Source organism: Ascaphus truei, chromosome 17, assembly GCF_040206685.1.
Source record: "Ascaphus truei isolate aAscTru1 chromosome 17, aAscTru1.hap1, whole genome shotgun sequence".
Taxonomy (NCBI): domain Eukaryota; kingdom Metazoa; phylum Chordata; class Amphibia; order Anura; family Ascaphidae; genus Ascaphus; species Ascaphus truei.
Window position 1 is genome coordinate 32,988,000 of NC_134499.1, and position 15,330 is coordinate 33,003,329.

The window sequence follows — 15,330 nt, forward strand, 5'->3', positions numbered from 1 at the left end:
CGCTCACAGCACAGCACAGACTTGTACACACAAAAAGTGTGGTTCACGTGCACGAGCATTAGCACACGCGCGCATGCGCAAGCGCGCCAACTATAAAACAAGCCTAAGTGTGGATCAGGTTGGTCTTTGTTGAGAACTCATCTCACACAGTGACCGGGCAGAATAGGGATACTCCACTTGATGTACAGGTATTTACTCAACAATTTGAGACACAAATCTAATTTTGAAGCATGTGCTGGGAGAATAAACCAAGGATTACACCCAAATCCTTATGGATAAAATGCCTGTGCCCAGGAATAATACTAAACCCAGGGCCGCCGACAGATTTCCCCTAGGGCCCAGGACTAGAGTTTTGACCGCCCCCCCCCCCCCATGTGTTGGCGGTCTTGAGAGCACCCCTCCCCCTCTTTCACATACTCATGAGCCACCTCCTCTATTCCCCACCTCTCCCCATGTATTTCCCACTCTCCCCCCACCTTCCACCCCCTCTCTCCACTACCACTTAATTATCCCCTCTCATTCATCTCGGTTCCTCAGTCCCCCACCTCCTCACACTCATTCCCCTCTCCCCCCACTGGCCACACACACTCCCTCCTCCCCCCACGCATACATACTTCCCCCCCAATTCCCATATAAGCCCCCACAATTATTACCCCCCTCCCACACACAAAATTCAGAACTCACAAAATGCAAGACACACACACAAGATGCAACACACACCCAAAATGCCACACACACACCCAAAATACAACACACACACACACAAAATGAAACACACACACAATACAACAAACGCACAAAATACATCACACACTCACAAAATGCAACACACACACTTACGTTGCTGGTGTTCTGAGGCCACTGGGCCCCAGGTACTGGCGGCCACTCTCCCACTGCGCGCCTGCCTCTCTCTCCCACGCTGTGCCTCTCTCTTGCTGGTGTGTGCCAAAACTTGGGCCCGGATGGAAGTTGGGGCCAGCTTCTGGCGCGCACCGGTGAAAGGGGTGTGATTTGCCTGGTGCGGGAGAGAGGCAGGCCTCGCAGGAGCTGGGGCCCGGTGGCAACCAGGGGCCGGCAGCAGGATGCAGAAGTTGGGCCTGACCTGGTCGGGCCCAGGACCGACTAGCCACACCCCCCCCCACCGGGCCCGGGGCAGCCGTCACCTTACTAATTACCCTAAGCAGGAAAAGGAGAGGCACCAGATAACACTAGATGGATTATAGACCTTATCCAACTAGCAAATGCAAAAAAAAAAACGCCAACAGTGGTTTTCAGCCTGGACGCCGAGAAAGCGTTCACTAGAATTCGCTGGTCTTACATATTCAAGACTAAGAAAGCTGTAGGCTTTGGCAACACATTCCTGACAGGAGTTAAAGCCCTATACGCCAACCCGGCAGATCCTAACTCCAACAATGTCGCACATATGTTGGTCCTATCCCAAACTGCCACACCCATAGGTCGGAATCATACAGATCCTAACTCGAATACTTTGAAAAAGCATACACAGTATGGTTAAAAATTCTGGCACAACTAATCCCAGAACTAGAGATGGGTGACTATTTGGGGAGGATGTGGATCAGCCGGTTCCCTTGGCTCACAGATCAATCTCCAAAGAGGCGATACCCATTTTGCGGATTTTTAAAATTATTATTGCCAATACACTCCACGGATTCCGCAACCCGTGGACGGATTTGTAGAATCCAATCCGTGGATTCAGCCATCAAATTCTGAAGAATCCGCCAACGGATCGCTGAATCTGCGGATTGGATTCTTCAAATCCGGCCACAAATTGTATCCAAATGCCAGAACTCCATAATTGTGAGTTACGGTTAGTATCCCAGATACTCTTGGCAACTAGATGTTTACTACGCATATGGAAAAAAACAAGCCCCTTGTGGGTGCTCTCCGTACTACTAGTGTGTGAAGGTGGTGTCAGAATTAAAAACTAACTAACTTTTAATAACTGTGTTAAAATAAAGGAGATAGGGAAGGGGTTACATATTAAATACAACATACAGTAAAAGAGATAGCAAAGGTCAGTGTGTGGAAAATGAGTATAACAGACTCATAGATCCAGACGGTCATTGCGGGTAGAGGAGGTACCAAAATATCAAGAGGAAATAACACGGTCAGAAAAATAACACAAATTGTTGGATGAAAATTATACATTTGATGCTGAGAGATTTTATTTGCAGAACCCTCAGATTCCTTCCTTAGAACCAAAGAGAGAAGAACCCTGCATACTCCAGAACTCCTGTATATGAAGAGTAGGGAGGAAGAGATTTGGATTCCAGATAATGATACTGACTAGGATTACTGGCTCAGCATTTCTTTAACCCAGGCTATGCTGAAAAAGCTGTGCAACGTGGCTCTTCTCTGCTCTTCCTCTAGTTCCATAATGGCTTTTCTAAGGAGTGGTGCCCAAAATTGTACTCCATATTCAAGGTGTGGTCTTACTAATGCTTTGTAAAGGGGCATCATTATGTTTACTTCCCTTCCATCTATTGCCCGTTTAATGCAAGATAAGATCTTGTTTGCCTTTGCAGCTACTGCATGACTTTGGGCACTATTGGTAAGCCTGCTGTCTACAAGCCTGCATTCCCAAAATCCCTATCTGCAGTGGAAGCATTGTTTACTAAGAGATAATGGGGAAAGGCAGGGTTGCAGCCCTGTGTACACAGTGCTGTACACTGTGTGGTAGAGGGTTTGTGCCACTTTTTTACCCACCATAACTTATTTAATGTGTGGCTGAAATCTTCCTCAGGACCAAAGAAAGAACAAGCCTGAATGTTAACTGCAACACTCCTTTCTATGAAGAGTAGATATGGAAGAGATTTGGGTATCTAGAAGTGCCCATCGCTCATGACCTCTGCTGAAAAGGACTGGGGACGTTTTAAATAAAATATTTACAAAATATTAAACTGTTTAATTTACTTCAACCAGGAAAATGAATGACCCATCATAGTGATATTGAGTAGTATTTGCTCTATTTATCAAAATCTCCCCAGCTGCAAAACTGGTGCAAAAATACTTCACCAAATTTATCAAAGGAGACAATCTCATTGATTTCGGTGCTAATGTGTTCCTGTGATAAATCTGCTGCTGTATTGTATGTTTCTCTCTGTTTTGCAGCTAGGGGACTTTAATAAATAGACCCCTTTGTCTTAGGGTTTTGCCTAAATGTATTCTCATACATTTCCCAATGGGCAACAGTTGGGAATATGCATTTCATTACACACCAGCTCCCACCCATGTGTGCCTCCCTCCCTTACCCCTCCCTATGTGCCTCCCTCCCTTCTCCTCTTCCCTATGTGCCTCCCCCCTTCCCTATGTGCCTCTCTCCCTTCCCACTTCCCTGTCTGCCTGCCCCACTCACCCCTTCCCTATGTGCCTCTCTCCCTCACCCTTTCCCAATGTACCTCCCTCCCTTGCTCCTTCCCTATGTGCCTCCCTCCCTTACCCCTTCCCTATGTGCTTCCCCCCTCACTCCTTCCCCATGTGCCTCCCCCCTACCCCTTCCCTATGTGCCTCCCCCCTCGCCCCTTCCCTATGTGACTCTCTCCCTTACCCCTTACCTATGTGCCTGCCCCCCTTACCCCTTCCCTATGTGCCTCTCTCCCTTACCCCTTACCTATGTGCCTCCCTCCCTTACCCTTTCCCTATGTGCCTCCCTCCCTCACCCCTTCCCTATGTGCCTCCCCCTCGCCCCTTCCCTATGTGCCTCCATCCCTTACCCCTTCCCTATGTGCTTCCCTCCCTCACCCCTTCCCTATGTGACTCTCTCCCTTACCCCTTACCTATGTGCCTGCCCCCCTTATCCCTTCCCAATGTGCCTCCCCCTTCCCCCTTCCCAATGTGCCTCCCCTTACCCCTTCACTATGTGCCTTCCCTTTACCCCTTCCTTATGAGCCTCCCCCTTCCCCCTTCCCTGTGTGCCTCCCTCCCAGAATGCAATTTGAAAGTAACATTACAATGATAGACTTTTGTAACACTCCCTAGATGCAATCCAGCCCAACTGAAAAGGCCTCGTCAAGAGTATCTTTTCAGCCAAATAAGTGGAATAAATTATTTGTCTCTATTTCACTTAATTAATAATCCAATTAGGCTTGGATGGGGAAGCAGCTAAGCAAATCCAGCCGGTGAATTAATGTGGCTGTGAATGATTAGGAATGGATCACAAAGAGCTATGTCATGTCCGTGTAGGACTGGGGCAGCAAAGACTTAGGATCTCCGTGAACTAGACATATTCACCCAAGAAACTCACTGTATAGTTCCCACCAGGATTTCTCGGTTAGCATTTAACTGTTTTTTATTGGACTACTGGTTGTAGCAGTGTAAGCTTATGTGGACACGTACTGTAACATTTTCAATTAGTGTTTCTCTTTTTTTAGTTTTCCTTGTAAGCACAACTTCATGTTGTTCAGTTGTGTACATGATTTTAGTACAGACGGGAGGGAGATATGTTGTGGTATGGCATGAAGGGAAGTACTGTACCACAGGTTCCTTTTCTAAGGATCTGCTGGAACGGGCTTGAGGAAGGGGCGCTCTGCCCCGTAACGTTGCCCCCCTTTCGCTTCATCACATTTACTCCGTCTTTGGTCGTTAGTCAGTTTATTCTCACTACCTTATTTCCCCTTGTTTTTTCCCTCTCCCCCTACCTCCCTCCCCTCTCATCACACCACTTTTTGGCTTGTGTATACATAGATTTTTCCCTAGGACAGTGGTAGCATCCTTTCTATTGTATTTCCTATATTGTGTATTTCATTTCCATAATTTATATATTTTGGCATATTCCAGTGTTTTTCGTGTTATTCACATTGAGTGCTGGGGACTTTACCTCTGTTGCTTTATAGTTTGGGGAGGGTTAAGGGTCCCTCCTGCTCTACCCGTGCACCAGACATTATATACTTGAATCTTTTTTTGGGAGTGCTGTCTGTAACACTGTACAGACATACCCCAGTTAAAGGACACTCAACTTTAAGTACACTCGCGAGTAAGGACATATTTTCAATAGTTTCATATTTTCAATAGCACCATACCCCTGTGTCCGTACCCTCGCTACGCAAGTACGGACACTTATTCTGCCCTACAGACCGCCGTAGTAGTGACGCGCTGACTCCCCTTGCCCAAAACGGCAGCTCACGCATGCGCCTGTCAGCACATCCTGAACAGCAATACCGGCTCCCTACCTGTGCGCAAGCGGGGAGACTATAGAGCCTGTTACAAATGCGTTATTCACATCAGTTATGCACGTATATGACGATTGCAGTAGAATACATGCATCGATAAGTGGAAAAAAGGTAGTGCTTCACTTTAAGTACATTTTCGCTTTACATACATGCTCCGATCCCATTGCGTGCGTTAATGCGGGGTATGCCTGTACTTTTTGTATTACACAGGCGTTTCACGTAATGTCGTAGACATTTGTTTCACATCAGCTATGCAATATCGTCGCCCTTGCTGTATTCCGTTGAAGTTGGGTCAAGAAGGAAGTCAGTGGTCTTGGTGGTGTGGTGTAGGGGGGTATGTGAAGGGAGGTTGGGGAGAAGATATGGGGGGCCGGGGATTGGTTTAGTCAAACACTATGTTTTGTTTATTTTCCTTATAATAATGTCATGGGGGCAATCACACCTGAGTTTCTGGCGTTTATGAACCACGACGTACAGATTTTCTGAAACCTACTGACAATGATAATGGAGAAGTTTACAGCTTACCTCAACGACACTATTTCCCATATTTTACTCTTTATGGATGCCAGAGAGGAGGGTTCAGGATCTTTCCACTTCTTTGCAATTAAACATCTAGTTGCAGAACAAATAGTTTGTTAACTTCAGCCTAAAAGTGTATGAGAACTTGTAAGATGTACTAAGGGAATAGTGAATAATACGCAAATTAAAGAAAACAAGCCCCTTTTGGGTGCACTGTGTGGGTGCTCTCCGTACATTAGTGTGTGAAGGTGGTGACAGAATTAAAACCTAACTTGTAATAACTGTTAAAATAAAGGGGGTAGTGAAGGGGGTACATAATAAACACAACATACAGTAAAAGAGATAGCAAAGGTCAATGTGTGGGAAATGGGTAAAATGGACTCATACTGTAGGTACAGATAACCAACATCCAGTATTAGATCTGTCACAGGGAAGCAACAAAGTATGCCAAAAAATGCACAAGGCAGCGTACTGCCCAGGGAGACAGGTGAGTAAAAATTGAAAAATATTTATTGTCTACCAAAACATTACAAAAAGGAGATGTGAGCCATCCTACGCGTTTCACACAACACAGTGCTTTATCAAGGACGACACAACTAGTTGACCCGGAGTACAGAATCCTTTGCTGCAGTGGGAGCACTGTATGTTAGGTGATAATGGTTGAAAGGCAGGGTTGCAGACCTGTCTAAGACATGTGAATGTGCTCACAAGTGATATTCTTGATATATATTTATATTTAGGACTGTCAGTGCCAGTGCTGCACTGTGCCGTCATTTCTCTGTATACCCCTCCATATGTAGCTGTGTTGTGTTTTCAGTTTTCACTTAATACTCTGCGTGGTGGGGGAGGGTGTTTGCAAATATTAAACTGGTGGTGTACCCTGTAGTCCCTACGGAGAAGAGCTATCTCTTGGCTTGCTCCCTTTGAGATGGTTTTGCCACCTTTCCTGGATCGGTTATATACTGAATATCTATTTTAGTGTCTGCCTGAGATGTTCTCACTTCCTTTAGCACTTCCTCTCCCTTCCAGCTCACTGCACCACTAGGCTCATCCCTGATGGGGAGGGGGCTGAGGAAAGCAACTGACAGCATGGAGACTCCCCACCCGACCCCAAGTAGATCCATGCAATAATGCCTTGGACCATATTTATGACCTAATTTCCTCTTCTCTCACCCTTCAATGTTATCCTGTGTCAAACATTTCTCAGCTCCCTCTACCACAGGAGTAGCCAACTCCAGTCCTCAAGGACCACCAACAGGTCAGGTTTTCAGGTTATCCCTGCTTCAGCACAGGTGGCTCAATCAGTGGCTCATTCATAATTAGCTGTGCTGAAGCAGGGATATCCTGAAACACTGACCTGTTGATGGCCTTTGAGAACGGGAGCTGGTCACCCCTGCCCTGCTATATAACTAACTGTGCAGCAGCTGAAATGCAGGGTTGTCTGTCATCATAGGGGAAGCACAATCAGATAATAGTGTAAACAGGTCAGGGGCACCTCTCATGTAATAAGAAGTTTCCTTGCACGCCGATTTCAAGGAAATTAGTTCAATTTCTCCATCCTGGCCTGCAGGTATCCAACCAGTGAGGTGGGCTGTGATTACGTGGCATGCAGGTGCCACTGACCTGGTCTCCCTCAGCAGGTGATGTTTTTTCTTTGCTATTAGCCCAGCTGTTTAACAACAAGACTGTGTGCACAAGGGATAGCAGCTGTGTAACTTCGCTGCATGTGTGTGAAGTCATCAGTGACGCAAAAAAACGGGAGCAGGTAAAAATAACCCTGCTTGTTTTACCACCTTATCTCCGGGAGAGGAAAAGGAGAGTCATTTCATTTCAGCAAAAAGGTTTCAATTAGATCAGGTCTAAACAGCTCTTCACACTTTGCACCATTACAGAGAGGCAGATACCTTGTGATGGATACAATTCCTCATTCTGTATTTATAAAAGCTTTGACCTGCTTTGAAGAATCTCGCGTATTCCTGTTGTGCTGCTGGGCTGCAGGTTAACACTCTGGGATCTATTTAATGCAGATTGGTTGCAGCCTTTGAAAGCTTTTAGAGTTCTTCATAGATGAAATTATAGAGAAAGGACCCAAACAGACAAAGTGGGAGGGCGGGCATGACTAGATGCTGAAGGTCACCTCTCAAGGGTTAAGAGTTAATGGGGGTTGGATGTTAGGAGGTGTTAGGTATGACACTGAGGGGGGCTGCTAGTATATATTGTGAACCTTACCTTGATCCTGCCACTCGGCAAAGAACCTGGAAGAAGCCCCCCTTGGGTTTGAGTATAATTGGGGGGTGGGGGGGAATTTTATTTGGTAGTATGCTTCCAGTCGGTAAAGGGGTTTTTAGTTGCTGAAGTGTTTTGATGTGCTGATTTGTCATTGTCATCGGAGCGGGGTGGAATGGTGTTATATTTGTTGTGAGGGCCTTGCCGGTTTGGCTCTACTAGTGGAGGTCGGTGGACCTCTTGAGGTGTGGTCATGGGGGTACGCAGTGTCGTACGGGGCTAATGCGGCAGGTATGGGAGTGGCCTCCCAAAGTAATGTGTATTTACAGTGCCATCAGGCCACGGGTATTCTGTGGGCCTTGTGTTTCGGTGTTCAGAGCAGGGGGTCTCTGGGAAGTGTTAAGAAGTTACATTATGTATGGTTGTTATGTTGTAAGTATAAATTATGTGACAATTTATATCCACTCATTTTTGTGTCAGTGTATTTGTTCAAGGTTGGGAACAGGAGCCAAAATCTGTGGCTGGGTATGTCAGGTACAGAGCGTTTAAAACCTCATGGGTCTCTTCTTCGAAACACACTGACTGAACTCCGGAACCAACTTGAAAGTTCGCAAAGTTGAAATTTCGAACTCATGAACCTGCCCATTGTTACTTTAAAACGTGTCCCCTGATGATTGTGTGTCGGGGAGTATCAATGAGTATCAGTGAGTAACAGTGAGTAACAGTGAGTGAGCGAGGATGCATGGAGCAATAAGTAGTGTTAAGGAGGGAATTTTTGTGGGAGAGCTTAAACTGCAATGTCTGAGCTGCTCCGCTCAGGCAATGCGCACGCACGGGAGCGACGGCCGTCCGATAATTCTCGGGCTAAATTTATTTTGATTTTGTCGCGTGAGGGCCGGGTCACGTACACGGTTCAGCCAATGAGGGCGAACCGCTCACGTGACGTCACGGGTACTCCTTCGGCACGCCCCGCCCCCTGACCCAGGCCCCGCCCACCTGACCCCGCCCACCTGCAGAGGCAGGGATTTTCCTTTCTGCTTCCTCTGCAATGTGCCGCCGACAGGGGGGAGAGGGAGAGAGGCCCCCCGGGCTTTGCCCGGGCTATAGCTACGCCCCTGGAAGCCGCACCTGATGACCCACATAGCCCGGCAGCTTAGAAATTGAGACATATAGTGAACCCCAGCCTGGCTACTGCCTCCCCGTAAGGAGGAGGTATCTCAGGAAGCAGGGACTGCCTCTTTAAATACCCACATATTGGACAAATGTACAAATTGTTTCCCTTCCTCCAAGCGGGTTTCCTACAATTTGTTTAAAAACAAAGTGACATTTTGGCAACCTATTGATTTCCGAACTGCCGGTGATCTCGCGGCCGGACCCCCGACTCTCTCCGTAGCAGCAGCCTGCATGCCTTTATCCCTCTGTCCCACGCTGAGCTTCCGACAGGCCTCCCTCTCATGCCATCGCGCGCCGGAAGCAGAGAGCGCTGACGTCAGAGCGCTTCCGGCGCATTGAAGTCAGAGAGGCCCGTCGGCGTGGGACAGAGGGATAGAGTCATGCAGGCTGCTGCTAAGGGAGAGCCGGGGCCCGGTCGCGAGAGGACCAGCAGACGGGCTCACCGGGCCCGGAACGCCAACCCCGGCAGACCCACCCTGTAGGCGGCCCTGGTAGTCTGGGTAATTTCCCTCCTTTTAATACAATCTAACTTTGTTTATAGTTTTCTCTCAATAGATCTGGCATTCCCTCTCCAAACAGGACACCCCACAAGGCATGAAGCACTGTACTGAATGCATGCTATATACTGCTACTATATACTGCTGCTGTGGCAATGTTTATGCCGCTCAGTGGTGAAGTGGCCTGGAGAGTGGTGGGAATGGGCATAGAGATTATTTGAGGGATATTGACCCTATAACCATATAGGGCTGAACATATCAGGATATGAGCTCAGGGACGCAGAACCTGGTACCGCTACGGCTGGGAATCTCAATGGATTAGTAGGTTGTGTATATGTTGTTCCCTATAGGACAGAATTTCCCAGGGTATCCGATCAGATTTGCAGAGCGAGTCACCTCTAGGATTTTAGCAACTCAAGTTGTTATAGTTGTTATAGGATTAGAGGATTAGTGCACTTTGGAAAAGCTGTCACTTCTAGCGATGACAAAAAGTCCAAGGATACGAAGCCTGTTACCTCTAGGACTAGGCAGCTGAGAGGGCTGATTCATTGATATTGACCTGTCAGCTCTGTGCTTTGTGATGCAGGGAAGAGGCTCTGTAAGCCTGAGAGCTCTCAGGAGGGGAGCAGTGGCAGATCTATATCTACAGAACACCATGCATGACGTAGCCTGTCCTGGGAGAGTGAGTGTCAGGGGGAACGATTTATATTGTGACTACACGTGTGAACATCCAAAAATCTAACTTCTGAAAGGGGCAGTGCCTTCTAGGGCCACGTTAACTAATAACAGTGACATGTTTAAGGGTCCTATCTGTGTAATTGATACTTTTGTTATCCAAATCTGACACTTAAAAGTGTTTTTATTTTTTGTTAAATTAGACTCGGGAGGGGTTTGATTACCGTTGGCTTCCCCGTTTTGTGTGATGTCACTGTGTGATGTCACTGTGTGATGTCACTGTGTGATCAGCATGTGCTTGTACAGCCAGAGTCCCCACTCCCCCTTATCTTTATTGGTTTTCTGATAAGGACAGGGTGGGATAAGGGGACAGAAAACACTTGGTTGACAAACACTTCCCCATTCAGGGGCCCCTAAGAAAGTCAACTGGCCGACTACGTGGGAATGTGCCTTTAAAAGGTTTGCATGGCGACACCAAGTAAAATTCTCCATAGCCTCTGATCCTCCAACTGTACCGATTTGGCCGGTACAGTAACGGCCCCCAAGCAGTGTACCTGCTTGTATGGATTTCCCCTGCTGTGAGAACACTCCTCACCGCCACCATACAGTAGGTCAATCAGAATCAGCGAGTGTGCAGCCGCGGGACACTGAACCCAACAGGGACCCCCGAGAGTGCCGCCGACTGCTCTGCGCTGGGTCCCCTTCTGCGGTGCCTCAGCAGGCACAGCCTGGGAATGACTTCAGTGAGTGGTGCAGAGCGGTCTCTGGGGGTACGGAGGCTGCAGCTTTGTGGCAGGGTATGGGAAAACGGGGAAAATGTACTACCTAAATAAGTGGAGTGGGGGCTATATTAATAATGTGGGGTATATATGAGGTGGGTATAAGGTTTAATAAGGGTGGTATTTATAATGGGGTGTGGGTATATATAAGTGGTATGGGGGGTCTTATGAGGGTTGGGGTGTATATGAGGGGCATAAGATGAGGGGTGGGGTGTATATGAGGGGCATAAGATGTATATGAGGGGTGGGGTGTAACAGACACATACCTATTTTAATGTGGGAAATGTTGGAGGGTGAAGCTGGATATCTGTTTTTGTTGGTGGTGGAGGGGGAGGGCAGGGGGGGGGGGGAGAGCGAGGGGGAGAGTCCTATTTAGTTGAGTGACCACTGCCTTATTATACCTCCCAAAACACTCATATATACAACATGTAGAGAGATACCTGTAAACACACTCGAGATAGCTGAGAATTTTACCCCCCCCCCCTCCCCTCTTACCTTGTCTTCACGCTTTCGGACCTCACAAAGTCACGTTGCCATGGCAACGCGACGTAATGTAACACTACACTGCGTTACCATGGTGACGCGTCGCTAGAAGTCGCTGGAGTCCAGGTAAGTGACATACAGAGGCCTCACGCACTCCCCAGGCATTTAATTTAAATGATTTGGGGAAGAGCTCAGGTCCTCTAAGTGCCGTGCCCCCCCCCCCAGGAAAATGTTGCGCCCCTCAGTTTGTGCACCCCTACTCTACTAAACAGGTCTCTCTCTCTCCCAATATTTGATTTTTGCTTCGATTTGCTGAATTTGACAAAAAAGTTCTATCAAACTTTTGATCAAATTTTCAAAAGTTTGAGGGAAACATCGGCAAAGGGAATTTGGCTAAGTTTGCGCACACCTGTGATACTGTCACTTTGCTCACTGAATGGACTGCAGTTTCCTCACCTCCTAGGATTTAGCTTTAATTGTAAATAGCCGTCTGATGGAAATTGAGGCCAGCTTAGAAATATCTGTCAGTAATACATGATTAATAAATAGTCTGTGTATTTAATCTCACAGGCCTCTCTTCTATCACTATGCTTTCCCTTCGCTGCGTTCTGTCCGATCCATGAGTGAGGAGATTAACGATATGTGTGTAACCCCCAATGTATGACAGCAACACGTGCACACTGCCCCCTAGCAGGTTCCTCTTCTATGGACGTGTGACTATGATGAGCCAATAGGGAGCCTGGTGAAGGAGGGATTTGGAGGGAGAGGAGTTGTTAAAGGAGGGCAGCCATGACAAAGGCAGATCTGCACTCACCTGAAGGAGTCAGGCTCGATCTACAGCAACCTGTGTGACGCGACCTGCACGCGTTCCGCATGGGCCAGAGAGGACGAAGAGCAGCCAAAAGAGCCGGATAGTTCAGCATCCAAGATCGGGAGCTGTACTGAGGAGAGACAGCCAACGGAGGGGATCCTCCCGGCGGTCACAGGAGACAGCGGTACCAAAGGAAACCTTTACAAAGTACAGGCCTGCTACATCCAGTTACAAACACGAGCTCCAACAGTGATACCTGAAATCTAGGCCCCATACCCAGGATTGGGGGGCCTCTTAGGTTGATATTAACCAAACACACCAGACGGAGCAGCTCTTATGTCAACTGTAATGAGACTGTATTGTGATTAGTATGTGGTGATCCGGTTTCCACAGGCCACCAGGTTCTGGTTACCCGTTGAATATATATTATATAAATGATTTATATAACAAAGTGTTGTGTCCCCTTGTTTGCTCCGCGCATGTGTGGTATTTATCAGAGACATAAGGACTCCCGCACCTCAGCACCAGGCGTATAGTCTCAGGTGCCTGCTATATATAGGAGCTACATTTCTATTGAATATATCCAACTGAATAACAGAGAACCGAGCCATGCTGAGGTGCAAGTCTGGGTGTCGTTGTGCTCTTGCCCCCTGCTGCCTCCTAAAAGTGTCCCCTCCTTGTTAGCAGCAAAGACAGGTACAGTACGACCTGGTGTTTGATGTTCCTGTCTGCTCGTTCAGAGCCTGTAACCCGGGAAATCCAGTGTGATCTCCCAGGACAGCTCACTGCTGAGTCTGTTCATCCATATTTAATTTGGAAGTCGCAAACACCACAGATAAACTGCTGCTGCTGCTCAGGCGCCTCACATGTCTCCCCCCCCCCCCCCCCTAGGAATCGCTTCAGCACGGGGAACTTCTGTCCATCAGAGACGAGATGGGAACAGGGAATTGAGAGGTTCGCTGAGCCTCAGAGAAAGGATTCTCTGGGGAGACTCGGGGAAAGGCAGGCGGAAGAAGAGAAAAATTGTGATCAAAGATCTGGTCTTTGATGTGATACCTTTGTTCAACTCTGAGGGACAGCTCCATGTGACCTTGAACAGGGTTTATTCAGCAGTGCTAGGCCATAAGGCAATTTACAGACCATCCAAGTGAATTACCCCTTATCTCCCCATGATGCTGATACAGGAAATGGAAGTCTAATTGTACAGAATAATTATAATCAAGACAAGATGACCAAAAACAGAGACAGGCCTGAAGAAAAACACGGGCCCAGATATAATAAACCGTGCCAGTCTGAGCACTGGAATCCACTGGTGTGAACCTCAAGGTGTAAATCTGGGACAGAGAGGCAGCAGTAAAGTGGAGAGAAGCTGGTAATGGAATGATACGCAGTAGGAAATGCATTGTAAGCGCCTCTGGTCGTGCAGGGTTCACATGATGGGCCCTTCCCTTCTGTTCTTACAATGTACACATCCAGAGCATACTCTGTACCTCTTGTGAGGACCAAAGTCTGTAATCCATCGCTATGTATTCATACAGAATATGGAGGGCGGGTGGATGCTTTAACTCAGGGGTTCTCAATTCCAGTCCTCGGGACCTCAAGACTCCCCAACACATCAGGTTTTCAGTCTTCGACTGAGCCACTGATTGAGCCCCCTATGCTGATGCAGGGATATCCTGAGAACGTAACCTGTTCGGGGGTGTTGGGGACTGGAGTTGAGAACCCCTGCTTTAACTCCTTCACTCTGTGTTACTGGCCCTTTTTATCAAAGAATGGGTTACAGCTTAAAAAGGAAAGGTCTGTGTGATTGTTCCGACACAACCCTGGCAATGCCTCGCAGCATCACCCTGAATGTCAGTGAACACATCTGTGTGATGATTTCCAATGTCATATCTGCATTTCATCTCTGCCTCTTGTCTTTCCTTCCGATCTCCTGTCTCCGTTACACTCTCTTCCCATCGCTTGCTTATTTGCACCCGGTCCCCTCAACTTTCTACTTCTTTCTTCGCCTCTCTTTTTTAATGATCTAATTTCTCCCTCCGTTCTGCAGCCCGCCGCCCCCTCTCTTCCCTTTCACTCTTACCTCCCTCTCCTTGCCATCCGCCCTGTAAAAGTTTCCCACACCGCACACTCCGGCTTTGGCGGATGTGTGGAGGCGGTTTTCCCCACCTGAATTCCTCGCCAGGTTCTGATACTTTGCAATGGACATATTTAGTGTTGATATAGAAATGAATTTGAGTTCTAATTCACGGGGGTATAAATTAGTACAGAGTATTGTGTCCATGTGCAAGGGAGGCTGGGATTAGTATAAAATACAGTGTGCAGAGAGAAAGATGGGATTAGTACAGGATACTGTGTGTGTGCAGAGAGAAAAATGGGATTATTACAGGATACTATGTGTGTGCAGATATGGGAGCTGGGATTAGTGTAGGATACTGTGTGTGTGCAGAGATGGGAGCGGGTATTAATAATGAACCTCCCAGAATTCTCTCTGCCTTATATACCCCCTGTGACACAGCACATCTGTGTGACTACGGTGCAGGGCTGTGCATCTCTTCTCTCATTAACCCCTGAACCGCAGACGGATTTCCCGGGGCCCGGGATTAGAGTTAAAACCGCCCCCCCTCCCCCATTTCATACCTCGCGAGCCCCCTCTATTTCCCTCCCTCCTTCCATGTATTTCTTTCATCTCCGTCTCACTCTCTCTCTTTATCACTCACCCCCTCCATAAATTACCCCACTCTCACCCAATCCCTCCCCGCCTCGCATGTATCTCTCCCCCCTGCGTCTCACTCTTAATACCTCTTTTCCTCACTCCATCCCTCACCCCCTCTCTTACCTAACTCTTAGCCACCCTCCATCTCACTCAAACCCCACTCTCACTCAAACCGCACCTCACTCATTCCGTCCCTCCGTCCCCTCGCATGATTCCCCCCACCCCACAAAATACATATGAAAAACCTTCCAAGCCCCCAAAT

The 15,330-nt window shown here is 47.7% G+C and overlaps 1 protein-coding gene across 1 annotated transcript in view; it reads right to left on the reverse strand.

Moving 5' to 3' along the window:
* GRM7 (glutamate metabotropic receptor 7) overlaps window positions 1-15,330 on the reverse strand; it is a 199,201-nt gene that overhangs the window by 113,052 nt on the left and 70,819 nt on the right. The gene's annotated exons all lie outside the window — the stretch shown is intronic.